General features: G+C 41.8%; 70 pseudogenes; all 70 read right to left on the bottom strand.

Annotated features, from left to right (window-relative positions):
- Window positions 1-52: 52 nt before the first annotated feature.
- Window positions 53-171, bottom strand: LOC142672636 (5S ribosomal RNA; annotated as a pseudogene).
- A 67-nt stretch (window positions 172-238) lies between these two features.
- On the bottom strand, window positions 239-357 carry LOC142673090 (5S ribosomal RNA; annotated as a pseudogene).
- Window positions 358-424: 67 nt separating this feature from the next.
- On the bottom strand, window positions 425-543 carry LOC142671587 (5S ribosomal RNA; annotated as a pseudogene).
- A 67-nt stretch (window positions 544-610) lies between these two features.
- Window positions 611-729, bottom strand: LOC142671344 (5S ribosomal RNA; annotated as a pseudogene).
- Window positions 730-796: 67 nt separating this feature from the next.
- LOC142671949 (5S ribosomal RNA) lies at window positions 797-915 on the bottom strand (annotated as a pseudogene).
- Window positions 916-982: 67 nt separating this feature from the next.
- Window positions 983-1,101, bottom strand: LOC142672308 (5S ribosomal RNA; annotated as a pseudogene).
- A 67-nt stretch (window positions 1,102-1,168) lies between these two features.
- LOC142671557 (5S ribosomal RNA) lies at window positions 1,169-1,287 on the bottom strand (annotated as a pseudogene).
- A 253-nt stretch (window positions 1,288-1,540) lies between these two features.
- LOC142672948 (5S ribosomal RNA) lies at window positions 1,541-1,659 on the bottom strand (annotated as a pseudogene).
- A 67-nt stretch (window positions 1,660-1,726) lies between these two features.
- Window positions 1,727-1,845, bottom strand: LOC142673134 (5S ribosomal RNA; annotated as a pseudogene).
- A 67-nt stretch (window positions 1,846-1,912) lies between these two features.
- On the bottom strand, window positions 1,913-2,031 carry LOC142672251 (5S ribosomal RNA; annotated as a pseudogene).
- Window positions 2,032-2,470: 439 nt separating this feature from the next.
- On the bottom strand, window positions 2,471-2,589 carry LOC142671259 (5S ribosomal RNA; annotated as a pseudogene).
- A 67-nt stretch (window positions 2,590-2,656) lies between these two features.
- On the bottom strand, window positions 2,657-2,775 carry LOC142671610 (5S ribosomal RNA; annotated as a pseudogene).
- Window positions 2,776-2,842: 67 nt separating this feature from the next.
- Window positions 2,843-2,961, bottom strand: LOC142672750 (5S ribosomal RNA; annotated as a pseudogene).
- A 67-nt stretch (window positions 2,962-3,028) lies between these two features.
- Window positions 3,029-3,147, bottom strand: LOC142671147 (5S ribosomal RNA; annotated as a pseudogene).
- A 253-nt stretch (window positions 3,148-3,400) lies between these two features.
- LOC142672407 (5S ribosomal RNA) lies at window positions 3,401-3,519 on the bottom strand (annotated as a pseudogene).
- A 67-nt stretch (window positions 3,520-3,586) lies between these two features.
- On the bottom strand, window positions 3,587-3,705 carry LOC142672272 (5S ribosomal RNA; annotated as a pseudogene).
- A 67-nt stretch (window positions 3,706-3,772) lies between these two features.
- On the bottom strand, window positions 3,773-3,891 carry LOC142672699 (5S ribosomal RNA; annotated as a pseudogene).
- Window positions 3,892-3,958: 67 nt separating this feature from the next.
- On the bottom strand, window positions 3,959-4,077 carry LOC142672108 (5S ribosomal RNA; annotated as a pseudogene).
- Window positions 4,078-4,144: 67 nt separating this feature from the next.
- LOC142673146 (5S ribosomal RNA) lies at window positions 4,145-4,263 on the bottom strand (annotated as a pseudogene).
- Window positions 4,264-4,516: 253 nt separating this feature from the next.
- LOC142672583 (5S ribosomal RNA) lies at window positions 4,517-4,635 on the bottom strand (annotated as a pseudogene).
- Window positions 4,636-4,702: 67 nt separating this feature from the next.
- Window positions 4,703-4,821, bottom strand: LOC142672228 (5S ribosomal RNA; annotated as a pseudogene).
- A 67-nt stretch (window positions 4,822-4,888) lies between these two features.
- Window positions 4,889-5,007, bottom strand: LOC142671362 (5S ribosomal RNA; annotated as a pseudogene).
- Window positions 5,008-5,074: 67 nt separating this feature from the next.
- Window positions 5,075-5,193, bottom strand: LOC142671319 (5S ribosomal RNA; annotated as a pseudogene).
- A 67-nt stretch (window positions 5,194-5,260) lies between these two features.
- LOC142671162 (5S ribosomal RNA) lies at window positions 5,261-5,379 on the bottom strand (annotated as a pseudogene).
- A 67-nt stretch (window positions 5,380-5,446) lies between these two features.
- LOC142672274 (5S ribosomal RNA) lies at window positions 5,447-5,565 on the bottom strand (annotated as a pseudogene).
- A 67-nt stretch (window positions 5,566-5,632) lies between these two features.
- Window positions 5,633-5,751, bottom strand: LOC142672456 (5S ribosomal RNA; annotated as a pseudogene).
- A 67-nt stretch (window positions 5,752-5,818) lies between these two features.
- Window positions 5,819-5,938, bottom strand: LOC142672590 (5S ribosomal RNA; annotated as a pseudogene).
- Window positions 5,939-6,192: 254 nt separating this feature from the next.
- Window positions 6,193-6,311, bottom strand: LOC142671586 (5S ribosomal RNA; annotated as a pseudogene).
- A 4,807-nt stretch (window positions 6,312-11,118) lies between these two features.
- On the bottom strand, window positions 11,119-11,237 carry LOC142672711 (5S ribosomal RNA; annotated as a pseudogene).
- A 67-nt stretch (window positions 11,238-11,304) lies between these two features.
- On the bottom strand, window positions 11,305-11,423 carry LOC142672715 (5S ribosomal RNA; annotated as a pseudogene).
- Window positions 11,424-11,490: 67 nt separating this feature from the next.
- Window positions 11,491-11,609, bottom strand: LOC142673056 (5S ribosomal RNA; annotated as a pseudogene).
- Window positions 11,610-11,676: 67 nt separating this feature from the next.
- Window positions 11,677-11,795, bottom strand: LOC142672243 (5S ribosomal RNA; annotated as a pseudogene).
- Window positions 11,796-11,862: 67 nt separating this feature from the next.
- Window positions 11,863-11,981, bottom strand: LOC142672856 (5S ribosomal RNA; annotated as a pseudogene).
- Window positions 11,982-12,234: 253 nt separating this feature from the next.
- LOC142673147 (5S ribosomal RNA) lies at window positions 12,235-12,353 on the bottom strand (annotated as a pseudogene).
- A 67-nt stretch (window positions 12,354-12,420) lies between these two features.
- Window positions 12,421-12,539, bottom strand: LOC142672668 (5S ribosomal RNA; annotated as a pseudogene).
- A 67-nt stretch (window positions 12,540-12,606) lies between these two features.
- On the bottom strand, window positions 12,607-12,725 carry LOC142671578 (5S ribosomal RNA; annotated as a pseudogene).
- A 67-nt stretch (window positions 12,726-12,792) lies between these two features.
- Window positions 12,793-12,911, bottom strand: LOC142671569 (5S ribosomal RNA; annotated as a pseudogene).
- A 67-nt stretch (window positions 12,912-12,978) lies between these two features.
- LOC142671635 (5S ribosomal RNA) lies at window positions 12,979-13,097 on the bottom strand (annotated as a pseudogene).
- A 67-nt stretch (window positions 13,098-13,164) lies between these two features.
- Window positions 13,165-13,283, bottom strand: LOC142671966 (5S ribosomal RNA; annotated as a pseudogene).
- A 67-nt stretch (window positions 13,284-13,350) lies between these two features.
- LOC142671754 (5S ribosomal RNA) lies at window positions 13,351-13,469 on the bottom strand (annotated as a pseudogene).
- Window positions 13,470-13,722: 253 nt separating this feature from the next.
- LOC142672458 (5S ribosomal RNA) lies at window positions 13,723-13,841 on the bottom strand (annotated as a pseudogene).
- Window positions 13,842-13,908: 67 nt separating this feature from the next.
- On the bottom strand, window positions 13,909-14,027 carry LOC142671214 (5S ribosomal RNA; annotated as a pseudogene).
- A 67-nt stretch (window positions 14,028-14,094) lies between these two features.
- On the bottom strand, window positions 14,095-14,213 carry LOC142671221 (5S ribosomal RNA; annotated as a pseudogene).
- Window positions 14,214-14,280: 67 nt separating this feature from the next.
- Window positions 14,281-14,399, bottom strand: LOC142671466 (5S ribosomal RNA; annotated as a pseudogene).
- A 67-nt stretch (window positions 14,400-14,466) lies between these two features.
- LOC142672011 (5S ribosomal RNA) lies at window positions 14,467-14,585 on the bottom strand (annotated as a pseudogene).
- A 67-nt stretch (window positions 14,586-14,652) lies between these two features.
- LOC142671621 (5S ribosomal RNA) lies at window positions 14,653-14,771 on the bottom strand (annotated as a pseudogene).
- Window positions 14,772-14,838: 67 nt separating this feature from the next.
- Window positions 14,839-14,957, bottom strand: LOC142671636 (5S ribosomal RNA; annotated as a pseudogene).
- Window positions 14,958-15,023: 66 nt separating this feature from the next.
- LOC142672691 (5S ribosomal RNA) lies at window positions 15,024-15,142 on the bottom strand (annotated as a pseudogene).
- Window positions 15,143-15,209: 67 nt separating this feature from the next.
- LOC142672204 (5S ribosomal RNA) lies at window positions 15,210-15,328 on the bottom strand (annotated as a pseudogene).
- A 253-nt stretch (window positions 15,329-15,581) lies between these two features.
- Window positions 15,582-15,700, bottom strand: LOC142672752 (5S ribosomal RNA; annotated as a pseudogene).
- Window positions 15,701-15,953: 253 nt separating this feature from the next.
- LOC142673092 (5S ribosomal RNA) lies at window positions 15,954-16,072 on the bottom strand (annotated as a pseudogene).
- A 67-nt stretch (window positions 16,073-16,139) lies between these two features.
- Window positions 16,140-16,258, bottom strand: LOC142673093 (5S ribosomal RNA; annotated as a pseudogene).
- Window positions 16,259-16,325: 67 nt separating this feature from the next.
- LOC142672857 (5S ribosomal RNA) lies at window positions 16,326-16,444 on the bottom strand (annotated as a pseudogene).
- Window positions 16,445-16,511: 67 nt separating this feature from the next.
- LOC142671220 (5S ribosomal RNA) lies at window positions 16,512-16,630 on the bottom strand (annotated as a pseudogene).
- A 67-nt stretch (window positions 16,631-16,697) lies between these two features.
- On the bottom strand, window positions 16,698-16,816 carry LOC142671443 (5S ribosomal RNA; annotated as a pseudogene).
- Window positions 16,817-16,883: 67 nt separating this feature from the next.
- LOC142671998 (5S ribosomal RNA) lies at window positions 16,884-17,002 on the bottom strand (annotated as a pseudogene).
- Window positions 17,003-17,255: 253 nt separating this feature from the next.
- On the bottom strand, window positions 17,256-17,374 carry LOC142671445 (5S ribosomal RNA; annotated as a pseudogene).
- Window positions 17,375-17,441: 67 nt separating this feature from the next.
- On the bottom strand, window positions 17,442-17,560 carry LOC142673148 (5S ribosomal RNA; annotated as a pseudogene).
- A 67-nt stretch (window positions 17,561-17,627) lies between these two features.
- On the bottom strand, window positions 17,628-17,746 carry LOC142671371 (5S ribosomal RNA; annotated as a pseudogene).
- Window positions 17,747-17,812: 66 nt separating this feature from the next.
- LOC142671943 (5S ribosomal RNA) lies at window positions 17,813-17,931 on the bottom strand (annotated as a pseudogene).
- Window positions 17,932-17,998: 67 nt separating this feature from the next.
- On the bottom strand, window positions 17,999-18,117 carry LOC142671474 (5S ribosomal RNA; annotated as a pseudogene).
- A 67-nt stretch (window positions 18,118-18,184) lies between these two features.
- LOC142671600 (5S ribosomal RNA) lies at window positions 18,185-18,303 on the bottom strand (annotated as a pseudogene).
- A 67-nt stretch (window positions 18,304-18,370) lies between these two features.
- LOC142672858 (5S ribosomal RNA) lies at window positions 18,371-18,489 on the bottom strand (annotated as a pseudogene).
- Window positions 18,490-18,556: 67 nt separating this feature from the next.
- LOC142671376 (5S ribosomal RNA) lies at window positions 18,557-18,675 on the bottom strand (annotated as a pseudogene).
- A 67-nt stretch (window positions 18,676-18,742) lies between these two features.
- LOC142671954 (5S ribosomal RNA) lies at window positions 18,743-18,861 on the bottom strand (annotated as a pseudogene).
- A 67-nt stretch (window positions 18,862-18,928) lies between these two features.
- On the bottom strand, window positions 18,929-19,047 carry LOC142671964 (5S ribosomal RNA; annotated as a pseudogene).
- A 67-nt stretch (window positions 19,048-19,114) lies between these two features.
- On the bottom strand, window positions 19,115-19,233 carry LOC142671580 (5S ribosomal RNA; annotated as a pseudogene).
- A 67-nt stretch (window positions 19,234-19,300) lies between these two features.
- LOC142671913 (5S ribosomal RNA) lies at window positions 19,301-19,419 on the bottom strand (annotated as a pseudogene).
- A 67-nt stretch (window positions 19,420-19,486) lies between these two features.
- Window positions 19,487-19,605, bottom strand: LOC142671940 (5S ribosomal RNA; annotated as a pseudogene).
- A 67-nt stretch (window positions 19,606-19,672) lies between these two features.
- Window positions 19,673-19,791, bottom strand: LOC142671955 (5S ribosomal RNA; annotated as a pseudogene).
- Window positions 19,792-19,850: the final 59 nt, after the last annotated feature.

Consider the following 19,850-nt stretch of genomic DNA (forward strand, 5'->3'; position numbering starts at 1 on the left):
CCATAGTCCTTTTTAATCGATTGTGAAACAAAATCTAAACGACATAATAAAGATTCAACCGCACCACGGATTCCAAGACAGTCTCCCACACTGGTACTAGCGAGGACTTAAGCTGTGTAACTTCTGCGATCTGACGAGAGCAGGCACATTCAGCTTAGAATGGCCATTGACGTTAAATCCTTTAATCCATAGTCCTATTTAATCTATTGTGAAACAAAATCTAAACGACATAATAAAAAGTCAACCGCACCACGGATTCCCAGACAGTCTCCCACACTGGTACTAGCGAGGCCTTAAGCTGTGTAACTTCTGCGATCTGACGAGAGCAGGCACATTCAGCTTAGAATGGCCATTAACATTAAAAGCCTTAATCCATAGTCCTATTTAATCTATTGTGAAACAAAATCTAAACAACATAATAAAAAGTCAACCGCACCACGGATTCCCAGACAGTCTCCCACACTGGTACTAGCGAGGGCTTAAGCTGTGTAATTTCTGCGATCTGACGAGAGCAGGCACATTCAGCTTAGAATGGCCATTGACAATAAAAGCCTTAATCCATAGTCCTATTTAATCTATTGTGAAACAAAATCTAAACAACATAGTAAAAAATCAACCGCACCACGGATTCCCAGACAGTCTCCCACACTGGTACTAGCGAGGCCTTAAGCTGTGTAACTTCTGCGATCTGACGAGAGCAGGGACATTCAGCTTAGAATGGCCATTGACATTAAATGCTTTAATCCATAGTCCTTTTTAATCGATTGTGAAACAAAATCTAAACGACATAATAAAAATTCAACCGCACCACGGATTCCCAGACAGTCTCCAACACTGGTACTAGCGAGGCCTTAAGCTGTGTAACTTCTGCGTTCTGACGAGAGCAGGCACATTCAGCTTAGAATAGCCATTGACGTTAAATGCTTTAATCCATAGTCCTATTTAATCTATTGTGAAACAAAATCTAAACGACATAATAAAAAGTCAACCGCACCACGGATTCCCAGACAGTCTCCCACACTGGTACTAGCGAGGCCTTAAGCTGTGTAACTTCTGCGATCTGACGAGAGCAGGCACATTCAGCTTAGAATGGCCGTTGACATTAAATGCTTTAATCCATAGTCCTTTTTAATGGATTGTGAAACAAAATCTAAACGACATAATAAAAAGTCAACCGCACCATGGATTCCCAGACAGTCTCCCACACTGGTACTAGCGAGGCCTTAAGCTGTGTAACTTCTGCGATCTGACGAGAGCAGGCACATTCAGCTTAGAATGGCCATTGACATTAAATGCTTTAATCCATAGTCCTTTTTAATCGATTGTGAAACAAAATCTAAACGACATAATAAAAAGTCAACCGCACCACGGATTCCCAGACAGTCTACCACACTGGTTCTAGCGAGGCCTTAAGCTGTGTAACTTCTGCGATCTGACGAGAGTAGAAACATTCAGCTTAGAATGGCCATTGACATTAAATGCTTTAATCCATAGTCCTTTTTAATCGATTGTGAAACAAAATCTAAACGACATAATAAAAATTCAACGGCACCACGGATTCCCAGACAGTCTCCCACAATGGTACTAGCGAGGCCTTAAGCTGTGTAACTTCTGCGATCTGACGAGAGCAGGCACAATCAGCTTAGAATGGCCATTGACGTTAAATGCTTTAATCCATAGTCCTATTTAATCTATTGTGAAACAAAATCTAAACGACATAATAAAAAGTCAACCACACCACGGATTCCCAGACAGTCTCCCACACTGGTACTAGCGAGGCCTTAAGCTGTGTAACTTCTGCGATCTGACGAGAGCAGGCACATTCAGCTTAGAATGGCCATTGACATTAAATGCTTTAATCCATAGTACTTTTTAATCGATTGTGAAACAAAATCTAAACGACATAATAAAAAGTCAACCGCACCATGGATTCCTAGACAGTCTCCCACACTGGTACTAGCGAGGCCTTAAGCTGTGTAACTTCTGCGATCTGACGAGAGCAGGGACATTCAGCTTAGAATGGCCATTGACATTAAATGCTTTATTCCATAGTCCTTTTTAATCGATTGTGAAACAAAATCTAAACGACATAATAAAAATTCAACCTCACCACGGATTCCAAGACAGTCTCCCACACTGGTACTAGCGAGGACTTAAGCTGTGTAACTTCTGCGATCTGACGAGAGCAGGCACATTCAGCTTAGAATGGCCATTGACGTTAAGTCCTTTAATCCATAGTCCTATTTAATCTATTGTGAAACAAAATCTAAACGACATAATAAAAAGTCAACCGCACCACGGATTCCCAGACAGTCTCCCACACTGGTACTAGCGAGGCCTTAAGCTGTGTAACTTCTGTGATCTAACGAGAGGAGGCACATTCAGCTTAGAATGGCCATTGACATTAAATGCTTTAATCCATAGTCCTTTTTAATCGATTGTGAAACAAAATCTAAACGCCATAATAAAAAGTCAACCGCACCACGGATTCCCAGACAGTCTCCCACACTGGTACCAGCGAGGCCTTAAGCTGTGTAACTTCTGCGATCTGACGAGAGCAGGCACATTCAGCTTAGAATGGCCATTGACATTGAATGCTTTAATCCATAGTCCTTTTTAATCGATTGTGAAACAAAATCTAAACGACATAATAAAAAGTCAACCGCACTACGGATTCCCAGACAGTCTCCCACACTGGTACTAGCGAGGCCTTAAGCTGTGTAACTTCTGCGATCTGACGAGAGCAGGCACATTCAGCTTAGAATGGCCATTGACATTAAATGCTTTAATCCATAGTCCTTTTTAATCGATTGTGAAACAAAATCTAAACGACATAATAAAAAGGCAACCGCACCACGGATTCCCAGACAGTCTCCCACACTGGTACTAGCCAGGCCTTAAGCTGTGTAACTTCTGCGATCTGACGAGAGTAGGGACATTCAGCTTAGAATGGCCATTGACATTAAATGCTTTAATCCATAGTCCTTTTTAATCGATTGTGAAACAAAATCTAAACGACATAATAAAAATTCAACCGCACCACGGATTCCCAGACAGTCTCCCACACTGGTACTAGCGAGGCCTTAAGCTGTGTAACTTCTGCGATCTGACGAGAGCAGGCACATTCAGCTTAGAATAGCCATTGAAGTTAAATGCTTTAATCCATAGTCCTATTTAATCTATTGTGAAACAAAATCTAAACGACATAATAAAAAGTCAACCGCACCACGGATTCCCAGACAGTCTCCCACACTGGTACTAGCGAGGCGTTAAGCTGTGTAACTTCTGCGATCTAACAAGAGCAGGGACATTCAGCTTAGAATGACCATTGACATTAAAGGCTTTAATCCATAGTCCTTTTTAATCGATTGTGAAACAAAATCTAAACGACACAATAAAAATTCAACCGCACCACGGATTCCCAGACAGTCTCCCACACTGGTACTAGCGAGGCCTTAAGCTGTGTAACTGCTGCGTTCTGACCAGAGCAGGCACATTCAGCTTAGAATGGCCATTGACATTAAAAGCCTTAATCCATAGTCCTATTTAATCTATTGTGAAACAAAATCTAAACAACATAATAAAAAGTCAACCGCACCACGGATTCCCAGACAGTCTCCCACACTGGTACTAGCGAGGTCTTAAGCTGTGTAACTTCTGCGATCTGACGAGAGCAGGGACATTCAGCTTAGAATGTCCATTGACATTAAATGCTTTAATCCATAGTCCTTTTTAATCGATTGTGAAACAAAATCTAAACGACATAATAAAAATTCAACCGCACCACGGATTCCAAGACAGTCTCCCACACTGGTACTAGCGAGGCCTTAAGCTGTGTAACTGCTGCGTTCTGACGAGAGCAGGCACATTGAGCTTAGAATGGCCATTGACGTTAAATGCTTTAATCCATAGTCCTATTTAATCTATTGTGAAACAAAATCTAAACGACATAATAAAAAGTCAGCCGCACCACGGATTCCCAGACAGTCTCCCACACTGGTACTAGCGAGGCCATAAGCTGTGTAACTTCTGCGATCTGACGAGAGCAGGCACATTCAGCTTAGAATGGCCATTGACATTAAATGCTTTAATCCATAGTCCTTTTTAATCGATTGTGAAACAAAATCTAAACGACATAATAAAAAGTCAACCACACCACGGATTCCCAGACAGTCTCCCACACTGGTACTAGCGAGGCCTTAAGCTGTGTAACTTCTGCGATCTGACGAGAGCAGGCACATTCAGCTTAGAATGGCCATTGACATTAAATGCTTTAATCCATAGTCCTTTTTAATCGATTGTGAAACAAAATCTAAACGACATAATAAAAAGTCAACCGCACCACGGATTCACAGACAGTCTCCCACACTGGTACTAGCGAGGCCTTAAGCTGTGTAACTTCTGCGATCTGACGAGAGCATGGACATTCAGCTTAGAATGGGCATTGACATTAAATGCCTTAATCCATAGTCCTTTTTAATCGATTGTGAAACAAAATCTAAACGACATAATAAAAATTCAACCGCACCACGGATTCCCAGACAGTCTCCCACACTGGTACTAGCGAGGCCTTAAGCTGTGTAACTTCTGCGATCTGACGAGAGCATGCACAGTCAGCTTAGAATGGCCATTGACGTTAAATGCTTTAATCCATAGTCCTATTTAATCGATTGTGAAACAAAATCTAAACGACATAATAAAAAGTCAACCGCACCACGGATTCCCAGACAATCTCCCACACTGGTACTAGCGAGGGCTTAAGCTGTGTAACTTCTGCGATCTGACGAGAGCAGGCACATTCAGCTTAGAATGGCCATTGACATTAAAAGCCTTAATCCATAGTCCTATTTAATCTATTGTGAAACAAAAGCTAAACAACATAATAAAAAGTCAACCGCACCACGGATTCCCAGACAGTCTCCCACACTGGTACTAGCGAGGCCTTAAGCTGTGTAACTTCTGCGTTCAGACGAGAGCATGCACATTCAGCTTAGAATGGCCATTGACGATAAATGCTTTAATCCATAGTCCTATTTAATCTATTGTGAAACAAAATCTAAACGACATAATAAGAAGTCAACCGCACCACGGATTCCCAGACAGTCTCCCACACTGGTACTAGCGAGGCCTTAAGCTGTGTAACTTCTGTGATCTAACGAGAGCAGGTACATTCAGCTTAGAATGGCCATTGACATTAAATGCTTTAATCCATAGTCCTTTTTAATCGATTGTGAAACAAAATCTAAACGCCATAATAAAAAGTCAACCGCACCACGGATTCCCAGACAGTCTCCCACACTGGTACTAGCGAGGTCTTAAGCTGTGTAACTTCTGCGATCTGACGAGAGCAGGCACATTCAGCTTAGAATGGCCATTGACATTAAATGCTTTAATCCATAGTCCTTTTTAATCGATTGTGAAACAAAATCTAAACGACATAATAAAAAGTCAACCGCACTACGGATTCCCAGACAGTCTCCCACACTGGTACTAGCGAGGCCTTAAGCTGTGTAACTTCTGCAATCTGACGAGAGCAGGCACATTCAGCTTAGAATGGCCATTGACATTAAATGCTTTAATCCATAGTCCTTTTTAATCGATTGTGAAACAAAATCTAAACGACATAATAAAAAGGCAACCGCACCACGGATTCCCAGACAGTCTCCCACACTGGTACTAGCGAGGCCTTAAGCTGTGTAACTTCTGCGATCTGACGAGAGTAGGGACATTCAGCTTAGAATGGCCATTGACATTAAATGCTTTAATCCATAGTCCTTTTTAATCGATTGTGAAACAAAATCTAAACGACATAATAAAAATTCAACCGCACCACGGATTCCCAGACAGTCTCCCACACTGGTACTAGCGAGGCCTTAAGCTGTGTAACTTCTGCGATCTCGACGAGAGCAGACACATTCAGCTTAGAATGGCCATTGACGTTAAATGCTTTAATCCATAGTCCTATTTAATCTATTGTGAAACAAAATCTAAACGACATAATAAAAAGTCAACCGCACCACGGATTCCCAGACAGTCTCCCACACTGGTACTAGCGAGGCATTAAGCTGTGTAACTTCTGCGATCTAACAAGAGCAGGGACATTCAGCTTAGAATGGCCAATGACATTAAAGGCTTTAATCCATAGTCCTTTTTAATCGATTGTGAAACAAAATCTAAACGACACAATAAAAATGTCAACCGCACCACGGATTCCCAGACAGTCTCCCACACTGGTACTAGCGAGGCCTTAAGCTGTGTAACTTCTGCGTTCTGACCAGAGCAGGCACATTCAGCTTAGAATGGCCATTGACATTAACCCCTTCCCGCTCCTTGACGTACTATTACGTCATGGCAGCTGTATCGTTCGCGCTCCATGCCGTAATAGTACGTCTCGGGAGTAACGGCCGTTTCGGCCGTCCTCCCGACACATACAGGAGCTGTGACGCTGCTGTCTTGTTCAGCAGCTGTCACAGCTCCTACAGCGGGGACCGATCGCTGTGTCCCCGCTGATTAACCCCTTAAAAGCCGCGTTCTATAGAGATCGCGGCTTTTTAGGGGTTAAGCTGCCATCGCCGGCCTGCTACGCGATAGCGGCCGGCGATGGTGACTATGGCAACCGGACACCAAACAATGGCGTCCGGCTATGCCATAGACGGAAGCCTAGTGGGTCCTGACAACGTCAGGACCCACTATGCTTGCTGTCAGTGAGTAGCTGACAGTTCTAATACACTGCACTACGCATGTAGTGCAGTGTATTAGAATAGCGATCAGGGCCTCCTGCCCTCATGTCCCCTAGTGGGACAAAGTAATAAAGTTAAAAAAAAGTTAAAAAAAGATGTGTAAAAATAAGAAAATAAAAGTTTTAAAAGTAATAAAAGTAAAAGTCCCACTTTTTCCCTTATCAGGCCTTTATTATTAATAAAAATATATAAACAAACAAATAAACTATACATAATTGGTATCGCCGCGTCCGTAACGGCCTGAACTACAAAATTATTTTGTTATTTATCCCGCACGGTGAACGCCGTAAAAAAAAATATTAATAAACCGTACCACAATCACAATTGTTTGGTCACTTCACCTCCCAAAAAATGGAATAAAAAGAGATCAAAAAGTCGCATGTACCTAAAAATGGTACTGATGGAAAATACAGTTCGTTACGCAAAAAATAAGTCCTCGCACGGCTTTATTGATTGAAAAATAAAAACGTTATGGCTCTTAGAATAAGGTAACACAAAAAGTGAATGATTGTTTACAAAACGTATTTTATTGTGCAAACGCCATAAGACATAAAAAAAAACTATAAACATCTGGTATCGCCGTGATCGTATCGCCCCGCAGAATAAAGTTAATATATCATTTATAGCGCACGGTGAACGCTGTAAAAAAAAAAGTATACAAAAACAATAGTAGAATTGCTGTTTATTAGTCACCACGCCACCTAAAAATGGAATAAAAACTGATCAAAAAGCCGCATGCACCCCATGAAAACTACAATGGATTCCTCAAGGGGTCTAGTTTCCAAATTGGGGTCACTTTTGGGGGGTTTCCAATGTTTTGGCACCACAAGACCTCTTCAAACCGGACATGGTGCCTAATAAAAAAGAGGGCTCAAAATCCGCTAGGTGCTCCTTTGCTTCGGAGGCCGGTGCTTCAGTCCATTACCGCCCGAGGGCCACATGTGGGATATTTCTCTAAACTGCAGAATCTGGGCAATAAGTATTGAGTTGCGTTTCTCTGATAAATCCTTTTGTGTTATAAAAAAAATGGTATAAAAAGAGTACATTTCACCTCTACTTTGCTCTAAATTTCTGTGAAACACCTAAAGGGTTCATAAACTTTCTAAATGCTGTTGTGAATACTTTGAGGGGTCTAGTTTCTAAAATGGGGTGTTTGATAGGGGTTTCTAATATATGGGCCCCTCAAAGCAACTTCAGAAATGAACTGGAACCTAAAAAAATAAATAAATGAGGCAATACTTCGCTTCTTACATTATACTGATAATGAGCCGTGCCCACTCCGAGATGACCCCAGTTTTGACCGTTTGTATAAACGGAGACCCCTATTAGACCGTTCCAGTGCCCGGTTTTCCCAAGCATACACCCCCGAGAAGTGTTTTTCTATTGATGAGTCCCTGGTACATTTTAAAGGGAGGGTTCAATTCCGCCAGTACCTGCCAGGTAAGAGGGCAAGGTATGGCGTGAAGATGTATAAGCTGTGCGAGAGTGCATCAGGGTATACCTACAGGTTTAGGATATATGAAGGAAAGGCCACCCCCAAACCAGACTGCATCCTGGACTACAATAGGTACATGGGAGGGATGGACTTGTCAAATCAAGTCCTGAAGCCCTACAGCGCCATGCGGTGTGGTATAAGAAGCTGGCCGGGCACATCATACAGAAGGCTTTGTACAATGCGTATGTGCTACGTCGATGTGCAGGCCAGAGGGGAACTTTCCTGGAATTTCAAGATCTAATCTTTAGGGACCAGGAAGGGGGGGCGCATCGTACCAGGGCAACACTTTCCAGGAGAAGGTCCCCAAACCGGTGGAAAGGGAAAGAGTCAAAAGAGGTGCAGAGTCTGCTATAAGAGGGGGATAAGGAAGAACACAATATACCAATGTGACACGTGTCCCGAAAAACCAGGGCTCTGTATAAAAGATTGTTTTAAAATGTATCATACATCCCTTGATTTTCAATTTACCCTGATGCACTCCGCACAGCTTACCCCCCTCATCTTTCCCTTCTGAGCCCCGCCGTATGCCCAGGCAGCTGATAACAGCCACATGTAGGGTATTGTCGTACCCAGGAGAACCCACATTACAATTTAAGGGGTGTATATCTCCGGTGGCGCATGCTGGGCACACGATATTGGACACTGAAATGGCATATACATATATAAAATTGCAAATCTCACACTGCACCATCTGCTGCGCATTATCTTTTACACAGTACCTGTGGGGTCAAAATGCTCACTACACCTCTAGATGAATGTCTTAAGGGGTGTAGTTTTTAAAATGGGGTCACTTCTCGGGGGTTTCAACTGTACTGGTACCTCAGGGGCTTCTGCACACATGACTTAGCACCAGAAAAGCTCCAGTAGGCCAAATGGTGGTCCTTTCCTTCTGAGCCCTCCCATGGGCCCAAAGGGCAGTTTATCACCACAAATGGGGTATTGCCGCACTAAGGACAAATTGGGCAACAAAATGGGGTATGTTGTTCCTTGTGAAAATAAGAAATTTTGATCAAAAATGACATCTTATTGGAAAAAATATCATTTTTTTCATTTCACAGCCCAATTCAAATAGGTGCTGTGAAAAAACTGTGCGGTCAAAATGATAACAAAAACCATAAATGAATTCCTTGAGGGGTGTAGTTTCCAAAATGGGGTCACTTCTGGTGGGTTTCCATTGCTTTGATACCTCTGGGGCTCTGCAAATGCAACATGGCACCCGAAAACCAATCCAGCAAAATCTGGACTCCAACAAACACATAGCGCTCCTTTCCGTCTGAGCCCTCCCATGGGCCCAAACGGCAGTTTATCACCACAAATGGGGTATTGCCGCACTAAGGACAAATTGGGCAACAAAATGGGGTATGTTGTTCCCTGTGAAAATAAGAAATTTTGATCAAAAATGACATCTTATTGGAAAAAATATAATTTTTTTCATTTCACAGCCCAATTCAAATAGGTGCTGTGAAAAACCTGTGCGGTCAAAATGATAACAAAAACCATAAATGAATTCCTTGAGGGGTGTAGTTTCCAAAATGGGGTCACTTCTGGTGGGTTTCCATTGCTTTGATACCTCTGGGGCTCTGCAAATGCGACATGGCACCCGAAAACCAATCCAGCAAAATCTGGACTCCAACAAACACATAGCGCTCCTTTCCTTCTGAGCCCTCCCATGGGCCCAAACGGCAGTTTATCACCACAAATGGGGTATTGCCGCACTAAGGACAAATTGGGCAACAAAATGGGGTATGTTGTTCCCTGTGAAAATAAGAAAATTTGATCAAAAATGACATTTTATTGGAAAAAATATCATTTTTTTCATTTCACAGCCCAATTCAAATAGGTGCTGTGAAAAAACTGTGCGGTCAAAATGATAACAAAAACCATAAATGAATTCCTTGAGGGGTGTAATTTCCAAAATGGGGTCACTTCTGGTGGGTTTCCATTGTTTTGATACCTCAACGCCTCTTCAAACCTGGCATGCTGCCTAAAATATATTCTAATAAAAAAGAGGCCTCAAAATGCACTAGGTGCTTCTTTGCTTCTAGGGCTTGTGTTTTAGTCCACGAGCGCAGTAGGGCCACATGTGGGACATTTCTAAAAACTGCAGAATCTGGACAATACATATTTAGTAGTGTTTCTCTGGTAAAACCTTCTCTGTTACTAAAAAAAAATTGAATAAAATTGAAATTCAGCAGAAAAAATGAAATTTGCAAATTTAATTTCCACTTTGCTTTAATTCCTGTGAAATGCCTGAAGGGTTAAAAAACTTTCTATATGCTGTTTTGAATACTTTGAGGGGTCTAGTTTTTAAAATGGGGTGTTTTATGGGGGTTTCTAATACATAGGCCCCTCAAATCCACTTCAGAACTGAACTGGCACCTTCAAAAAAAGGCTTTTGAAATTTTCTTAAGAATATGAGAAATTGCTGTTTATGTTCTAAGCCTTGTAACGTCCAAGAAAAATAAAAGAATGTTCAAAAAACGATGCCAATCTAAAGTAGACATATGGGAAATGTGAACTAGTAACTATTTTGGGTGGTATAACCGTCTGTTTTTCAAGCAGATGCCTTTAAATTCTGAAAAATGCTATTTTTTGTAAATTTTCTCTAAATTTTGCAATTTTTCACAAATAAAGACTGAATATATCGACCAAATTTTACCACGAACATGAAGCCCAAAGTGTCACGAGAAAACAATCTCAGAATCGCTTGGATAGGTTTAAGCATTCCGACGTTATTACCACATAAAGTGAAATATGTCAGATTTGAAAAATGGGCTCTGAGCCTTAAGGCCCAAACTAGGCTGCGTCCTTAAGGGGTTAAAAGCCTTAATCCATAGTCCTATTTAATCTATTGTGAAACAAAATCTAAACGACATAATAAAAATTCAACCGCACCACGGATTCCAAGACAGTCTCCCACACTGGTACTAGCGAGGCCTTAAGCTGTGTAACTGCTGCGTTCTGACGAGAGCAGGAACATTGAGCTTAGAATGGCCATTGACGTTTAATGCTTTAATCCATAGTCCTATTTAATCTATTGTGAAACAAAATCTAAACGACATAATAAAAAGTCAGCCGCATCACGGATTCCCAGACAGTCTCCCACACTGGTACTAGCGAGGCCTTAAGCTGTGTAACTTCTGCGATCTGACGAGAGCAGGCACATTCAGCTTAGAATGGCCATAGACATTAAATGCTTTAATCCATAGTCCTTTTTAATCGATTGTGAAACAAAATCTAAACAACATAATATAAAGTCAACCGCACCACGGATTCCCAGACAGTCTCCCACACTGGTACTAGCGAGGCCTTAAGCTGTGTAACTTCTGCGATCTGACGAGAGCAGGGACATTCAGCTTAGAATGGCCATTGACATCAAATGCTTTAATCCATAGTCCTTTTTAATCGATTGTGAAACAAAATCTAAACGACATAATAAAAATTCAACCACACCACGGATTCCCAGACAGTCTCCCACACTGGTACTAGCGAGGCCTTAAGCTGTGTAACTTCTGCGATCTGACGAGAGCAGGCACATTCAGCTTAGAATGGCCATAGACATTAAATGCTTTAATCCATAGTCCTTTTTAATCGATTGTGAAACATAATCTAAACAACATAATATAAAGTCAACCGCACCACGGATTCCCAGACAGTCTCCCACACTGGTACTAGCGAGGCCTTAAGCTGTGTAACTTCTGCGATCTGACGAGAGCAGGCACATTCAGCTTAGAATGGCCATTGACGTTAAATGCTTTACTCCATAGTCCTATTTAATCTATTGTGAAACAAAATGTAAACGACATAATAAAAACTCAACCGCACCACGGATTCCCAGACAGTCTCCCACACTGGTACTAGCGAGGCGTTAAGCTGTGTAACTTCTGCAATCTAACGAGAGCTGGCACATTCAGCTTAGAATGGCCATTGACATTAAATGCTTTAATCCATAGTCCTTTTTAATCGATTGTGAAACAAAATCTAAACGACATAATAAAAAGTCAACCACACCACGGATTCCCAGACAGTCTCCCACACTGGTACTAGCGAGGCCTTAAGCTGTGTAACTTCTGCGATCTGACGAGAGCAGGCACATTCAGCTTAGAATGGCCATTGACATTAAATGCTTTAATCCATAGTCCTTTTTAATCGATTGTGAAACAAAATCTAAACGACATAATAAAAAGTCAACCGCACCACGGATTCCCAGACAGTATCCCACACTGGTACTAGCGAGGCCTTAAGCTGTGTAACTTCTGCGGTCTGACGAGAGGAGGCACATTCAGCTTAGAATGGCCATTGACATTAAATGCTTTAATCCATAGTCCTTTTTAATCGATTGTGAAACAAAATCTAAACGACATAATAAAAATTCAACCGCACCACGGATTCCCAGACAGTTTCCCACACTGGTACTAGCGAGGCCTTAAGCTGTGTAACTTCTGCGTTCTGACGAGAGCAGGCACATTCAGCTTAGAATGGCCATTGACGTTAAATGCTTTAATCCATAGTCCTATTTAATCTATTGTGAAACAAAATCTAAACGACATAATAAAAAGTCAACCGCACCACGGATTCCCAGACAGTCTCCCACACTGGTACTAGCAAAGCCTTAAGCTGTGTAACTTCTGCGATCTGACGAGAGCAGGCACATTCAGCTTAGAATGGCCATTGACATTAAATGCTTTAATCCATAGTCCTTTTTAATCGATTGTGAAACAAAATCTAAACGACATAATAAAAAGTCAACCGCACCACGGATTCCCAGACAGTCTCCCACACTGGTACTAGCGAGGCCATAAGCTGTGTAACTTCTGCGGTCTGACGAGAGCAGGCACATTCAGCTTAGAATGGCCATTGACATTAAATGCTTTAATCCATAGTCCTTTTTAATCGATTGTGAAACAAAATCTAAACAACATAATAAAAAGACAACCGCACCACGGATTCCCAGACAGTCTCCCACACTGGTACTAGCAAGGTCTTAAGCTGTGTAACTTCTGCGATCTGACGAGAGCAGGGACATTCAGCTTAGAATGGCCATTGCCATTAAATGCTTTAATCCATAGTCCTTTTTAATCGATTGTGAAACAAAATCTAAACGACATAATAAAAATTCAACCGCACCACAGATTCCCAGACAGTCTCCCACACTGGTACTAGCGAGGCCTTAAGCTGTGTAACTTCTGCGATCTGACGAGAGCAGGCACATTCAGCTTAGAATGGCCATTGACGTTAAATGCTTTAATCCATAGTCCTATTTAATCTATTGTGAAACAAAATCTAAACGACATAATAAAAAGTCAACCGCACCACGGATTCCCAGACACTCTCCCACACTGGTACTAGCGAGGGCTTAAGCTGTGTAACTTCTGCATTCTAACGAGAGGAGGCACATTCAGCTTAGAATTGCCATTGACATTAAATGCTTTAATCCATAGTCCTTTTTAATCGATTGTGAAACAAAATCTAAACGACATAATAAAAAGTCTACCGCACCACGGATTCCCAGACAGTCTCCCACACTGGTACTAGCGAGGCCTTAAGCTGTGTAACTTCTGCGTTCTGACGAGAGTAGGCACATTCAGTTTAGAATGGCCATTGACGTTAAATGCTTTAATCCATAGTCCTATTTAATCTATTGTGAAACAAAATCTAAACGACATAATAAAAAGTCAACCGCACCATGGATTCCCAGACAGTCTCCCACACTGGTACTAGCGAGGCCTTAAGCTGCGTAACTTCTGCGATCTGACGAGAGCAGGCACATTCAGCTTAGAATGGCCATTGACATTAAATGCTTTAATCCACAGTCCTTTTTAATCGATTGTGAAACAAAATCTAAACGACATAATAAAAAGTCAACCGCACCACGGATTCCCAGACAGTCTCCCACACTGGTACTAGCGAGGCCTTAAGCTGTGTAACTTCTGTGTTCTGACGAGAGCAGGCACATTCAGCTTAGAATGGCCATTGACGTTAAATGCTTTAATCCATAGTCCTATTTAATCTATTGTGAAACAAAATCTAAACGACATAATAAAAAGTCAACCGCACCACGGATTCCCAGACAGTCTCCCACACTGGTACTAGCGAGGCCTTAAGCTGTGTAACTTCTGCGATCTGACGAGAGCAGGCACATTCATCTTAGAATGGCCATTGACATTAAATGCTTTAATCCATAGTCCTTTTTAATCGATTGTGAAACAAAATCTAAACGACATAATAAAAATTCAACCGCTCCACGGATTCCCAGACAGTCTCCCACACTGGTACTAGCGAGGACTTAAGCTGTGTAACTTCTGCGATCTGACGAGAGCAGGCACATTCAGCTTAGAATGGCCATTGACGTTAAATCCTTTAATCCATAGTCCTATTTAATCTATTGTGAAACAAAATCTAAACAACATAGTAAAAAGTCAACCGCACCACAAATTCCCAGACAGTCTCCCACACTGGTACTAGCGAGGCCTTAAGCTGTGTAACTTCTGCGATCTGACGAGAGCAGGGACATTCAGCTTAGAATGGCCATAGACATTAAATGCTTTAATCCATAGTCCTTTTTAATCGATTGTGAAACAAAATCTAAACGACATAATAAAAATTCAACCGCACCACGGATTCCCAGACAGTCTCCAACACTGGTACTAGCGAGGCCTTAAGCTGTGTAACTTCTGCGTTCTGACGAGAGCAGGCACATTCAGCTTAGAATGGCCATTGACATTAAATGCTTAATCCATAGTCCTTTTTAATCGATTGTGAAACAAAATCTAAACGACATAATAAAAATTCAACCGCACCACGGATTCCCAGACAGTCTCCCACACTGGTACTAGCGAGGCGTTAAGCTGTGTAACTTCTGCGATCTAACGAGAGCAGGCACATTCAGCTTAGAATGGCCATTGACATTAAATGCTTTAATCCATAGTACTTTTTAATCGATTGTGAAACAAAATCTAAACGACATAATAAAGAGTCAACCGCACCACGGATTCCCAGACAGTCTCCCACACTGGTACTAGCGAGGCCTTATGCTGTGTAACTTCTGCGATCTGAAGAGAGCAGGCACATTCAGCTTAGAATGGCCATTAACATTAAAAGCCTTAATCCATAGTCCTATTTAATCTATTGTGAAACAAAATCTAAACAACATAATAAAAAGTCAACCGCACCACGGATTCCCAGACAGTCTCCCACACTGGTACTAGCGAGGCGTTAAGCTGTGTAACTTCTGCGATCTAACAAGAGCAGGGACATTCAGCTTAGAATGGCCATTGACATTAAAGGCTTTAATCCATAGTCCTTTTTAATCGATTGTGAAACAAAATCTAAACGACACAATAAAAATTCAACCGCACCACGGATTCTCAGACAGTCTCCCACACTGGTACTAGCGAGGCCTTAAGCTGTGTAACTTCTGCGATCTGACGTGAGCAGGCACATTCAGCTTAGAAGGGCCATTGACATTAAATCCTTTAATCCATAGTCCTATTTAATCTATTGTGAAACAAAATCTAAACGACATAATAAAAAGTCAACCACACCACGGATTCCCAGACAGTCTCCCACACTGGTACTAGCGAGGCGTTAAGCTGTGTAACTTCTGCGAACTAACGAGAGCAGGCACATTCAGCTTAGAATGGCCATTGACATTAAATGCTTTAATCCATAGTCCTTTTTAATCGATTGTGAAACAAAATCTAAACGACATAATAAAAAGTCAACCGCACCACGGATTCCCAGACAGTCTCCCACACTGGTACTAGCGAGGCCTTAAGCTGTGTAACTTCTGCGATCTGACGAGAGCAGGCACATTCAGCTTAGAATGGCCATTAACATTAAAAGCCTTAATCCATAGTCCTTTTTAATCGATTGTGAAACAAAATCTAAACGACATAATAAAAAGTCAACCGCACCACGGATTCCCAGACAGTCTCCCACACTGGTACTAGCGAGGCCTTAAGCTGTGTAACTTCTGCGATCTGACGAGAGCAGGCACATTCAGCTTAGAATGGCCATTAACATTAAAAGCCTTAATCCATAGTCCTATTTAATCTATTGTGAAACAAAATCTAAACGACATAATAAAAAGTCAACCGCACCACGGATTCCCAGACAGTCTCCCACACTGGTACTAGCGAGGCCTTAAGCTGTGTAACTTCTGCGATCTGACGAGAGCAGGCACATTCAGCTTAGAATGGCCATTGACATTAAAAGCCTTAATCCATAGTCCTATTTAATCTATTGTGAAACAAAATCTAAACAACATAGTAAAAAGTCAACCGCACCACGGATTCCCAGACAGTCTCCCACACTGGTACTAGCGAGGCCTTAAGCTGTGTAACTTCTGCGATCTGACGAGAGCAGGGACCTTCAGCTTAGAATGGCCATTGACATTAAATGCTTTAATCCATAGTCCTTTTTAATCGATTGTGAAACAAAATCTAAACGACATAATAAAAATTCAACCGCACCACGGATTCCCAGACAGTCTCCCACACTGGTACTAGCGAGGCCTTAAGCTGTGTAACTTCTGCGATCTGACGAGAGCAGGCACATTCAGCTTAGAATGGCCATTGACATTAAATGCTTTAATCCATAGTCCTTTTTAATCGATTGTGAAACAAAATCTAAACGACATAATAAAAAGTCAACCACACTACGGATTCCCAGACAGTCTCCCACACTGGTACTAGCGAGGCCTTAAGCTGTGTAACTTCTGCGATCTGACGAGAGCAGGCACATTCAGCTTAGAATGGCCATTGACATTAAATGCTTTAATCCATAGTCCTTTTTAATCGATTGTGAAACAAAATCTAAACGACAAAATAAAAAGTCAACCGCACCACGGATTCCCAGACAGTCTACCACACTGGTTCTAGCGAGGCCTTAAGCTGTGTAACTTCTGCGATCTGACGAGAGTAAAAACATTCAGCTTAGAATGGCCATTGACATTAAATGCTTTAATCCATAGTCCTTTTTAATCGATTGTGAAACAAAATCTAAACGACATAATAAAAATTCAACCGCACCACGGATTCCCAGACAGTCTCCCACACTGGTACTAGCGAGGCCTTAAGCTGTGTAACTTCTGCGATCTGACGAGAGCAGGCACATTCAGCTTAGAATGGCCATTGACGTTAAATGCTCTAATCCATAGTCCTATTTAATCTATTGTGAAACAAAATCTAAACGACATAATAAAAAGTCAACCACACCACGGATTCCCAGACAGTCTCCCACACTGGTACTAGCGAGGCCTTAAGCTGTGTAACTTCTGCGATCTGACGAGAGCAGGCACATTCAGCTTAGAATGGCCATTGACATTAAAAGCCTTAATCCATAGTCCTATTTAATCTATTGTGAAACAAAATCTAAACAACATAGTAAAAAGTCAACCGCACCACAAATTCCCAGACAGTCTCCCACACTGGTACTAGCGAGGCCTTAAGCTGTGTAACTTCTGCGTTCTGACGAGAGCAGGCACATTCAGCTTAGAATGGCCATTGACATTAAATGCTTAATCCATAGTCCTTTTTAATCGATTGTGAAACAAAATCTAAACGACATAATAAAAATTCTACCGCACCACGGATTCCCAGACAGTCTCCAACACTGGTACTAGCGAGGCCTTAAGCTGTGTAACTTCTGCGTTCTGACGAGAGCAGGCACATTCAGCTTAGAATGGCCATTGACGTTAAATACTTTAATCCATAGTCCTATTTAATCTATTGTGAAACAAAATCTAAACGACATAATAAAAAGTCAACCGCACCACGGATTCCCAGACAGTCTCCCACACTGGTACTAGCAAGGCCTTAAGCTGTGTAACTTCTGCGATCTGACGAGAGCAGGCACATTCAGCTTAGAATAGCCATTGACATTAAATGCTTTAATCCATAGTCCTTTTTAATTGATTGTGAAACAAAATCTAAACGACATAATAAAAAGTCAACCGCACCTCGGATTCCCAGACAGTCTCCCACACTGGTACTAGCGAGGCCTTAAGCTGTGTAATTTCTGCGTTCCGACGAGAGCAGGGACATTCAGCTTAGAAAGGCCATTGACGTTAAATGCTTTAATCCATAGTCCTATTTAATCTATTGTGAAACAAAATCTAAACGACATAATAAAAAGTCAACCGCACCACGGATTCCCAGACAGTCTCCCACACTGGTACTAGCGAGGCCTTAAGCTGTGTAACTTCTGCGATCTGACGAGAGCAGGCACATTCAGCTTAGAATGGCCATTGACATTAAATGCTTTAATCCATAGTCCTTTTTAATCGATTGTGAAACAAAATCTAAACGACATAATAAAAAGTCAACCACACCACGGATTCCCAGACAGTCTCCCACACTGGTACTAGCGAGGCCTTAAGCTGTGTAACTTCTGCGGTCTGACGAGAGCAGGCACATTCAGCTTAGAATGGCCATTGACATTAAATGCTTTAATCCACAGTCCTTTTTAATCGATTGTGAAACAAAATCTAAACAACATAATAAAAAGTCAACCGCACCACGGATTCCCAGACAGTCTCCCACACTGGTACTAGCAAGGCCTTAAGCTGTGTAACTTCTGCGATCTGACGAGAGCAGGGACATTCAGCTTAGAATGGCCATTGCCATTAAATGCTTTAATCCATAGTCCTTTTTAATCGATTGTGAAACAAAATCTAAACGACATAATAAAAATTCAACCGCACCACAGATTCCCAGACAGTCTCCCACACTGGTACTAGCGAGGCCTTAAGCTGTGTAACTTCTGCGATCTGACGAGAGCAGGGACATTCAGCTTAGAATGGCCATTGACATTAAATGCTTTAATACATAGTCCTTTTTAATCGATTGTGAAACAAAATCTAAACGACATAATAAAAATTCAACCGCACCACGGATTCCCAGACAGTTTCCCACACTGGTACTAGCGAGGCCTTAAGCTGTGTAACTTCTGCGTTCTGACGAGAGCAGGCACATTCAGCTTAGAATGGCCATTGACGTTAAATGCTTTAATCCATAGTCCTATTTAATCTATTGTGAAACAAAATCTAAACGACATAATAAAAAGTCAACCGCACCACGGATTCCCAGACAGTCTCCCACACTGGTACTAGCAAAGCCTTAAGCTGTATAACTTCTGCGATCCGACGAGAGCAGGCACATTCAGCTTAGAATGGCCATTGACATTAAATGCTTTAATCCATAGTTCTTTTTAATCGATTGTGAAACAAAATCTAAACGACATAATAAAAAGTCAACCGCACCACGGATTCCCAGACAGTCTCCCACACTGGTACTAGCGAGGCCTTAAGCTGTGAAACTTCTGCGGTCTGACGAGAGCAGGCACATTCAGCTTAGAATGGCCATTGACATTAAATGCTTTAATCCATAGTCCTTTTTAATCGATTGTGAAACAAAATCTAAACAACATAATAAAAAGTCAACCGCACCACGGATTCCCAGACAGTCTCCCACACTGGTACTAGCAAGGCCTTAAGCTGTGTAACTTCTGCGATCTGACGAGAGCAGGGACATTCAGCTTAGAATGGCCATTGCCGTTAAATGCTTTAATCCATAGTCCTTTTTAATCGATTGTGAAACAAAATCTAAACGACA

This window comes from Rhinoderma darwinii (assembly GCF_050947455.1).
Source record: "Rhinoderma darwinii isolate aRhiDar2 chromosome 1 unlocalized genomic scaffold, aRhiDar2.hap1 SUPER_1_unloc_28, whole genome shotgun sequence".
NCBI classification, from domain to species: Eukaryota; Metazoa; Chordata; class Amphibia; order Anura; family Rhinodermatidae; genus Rhinoderma; species Rhinoderma darwinii.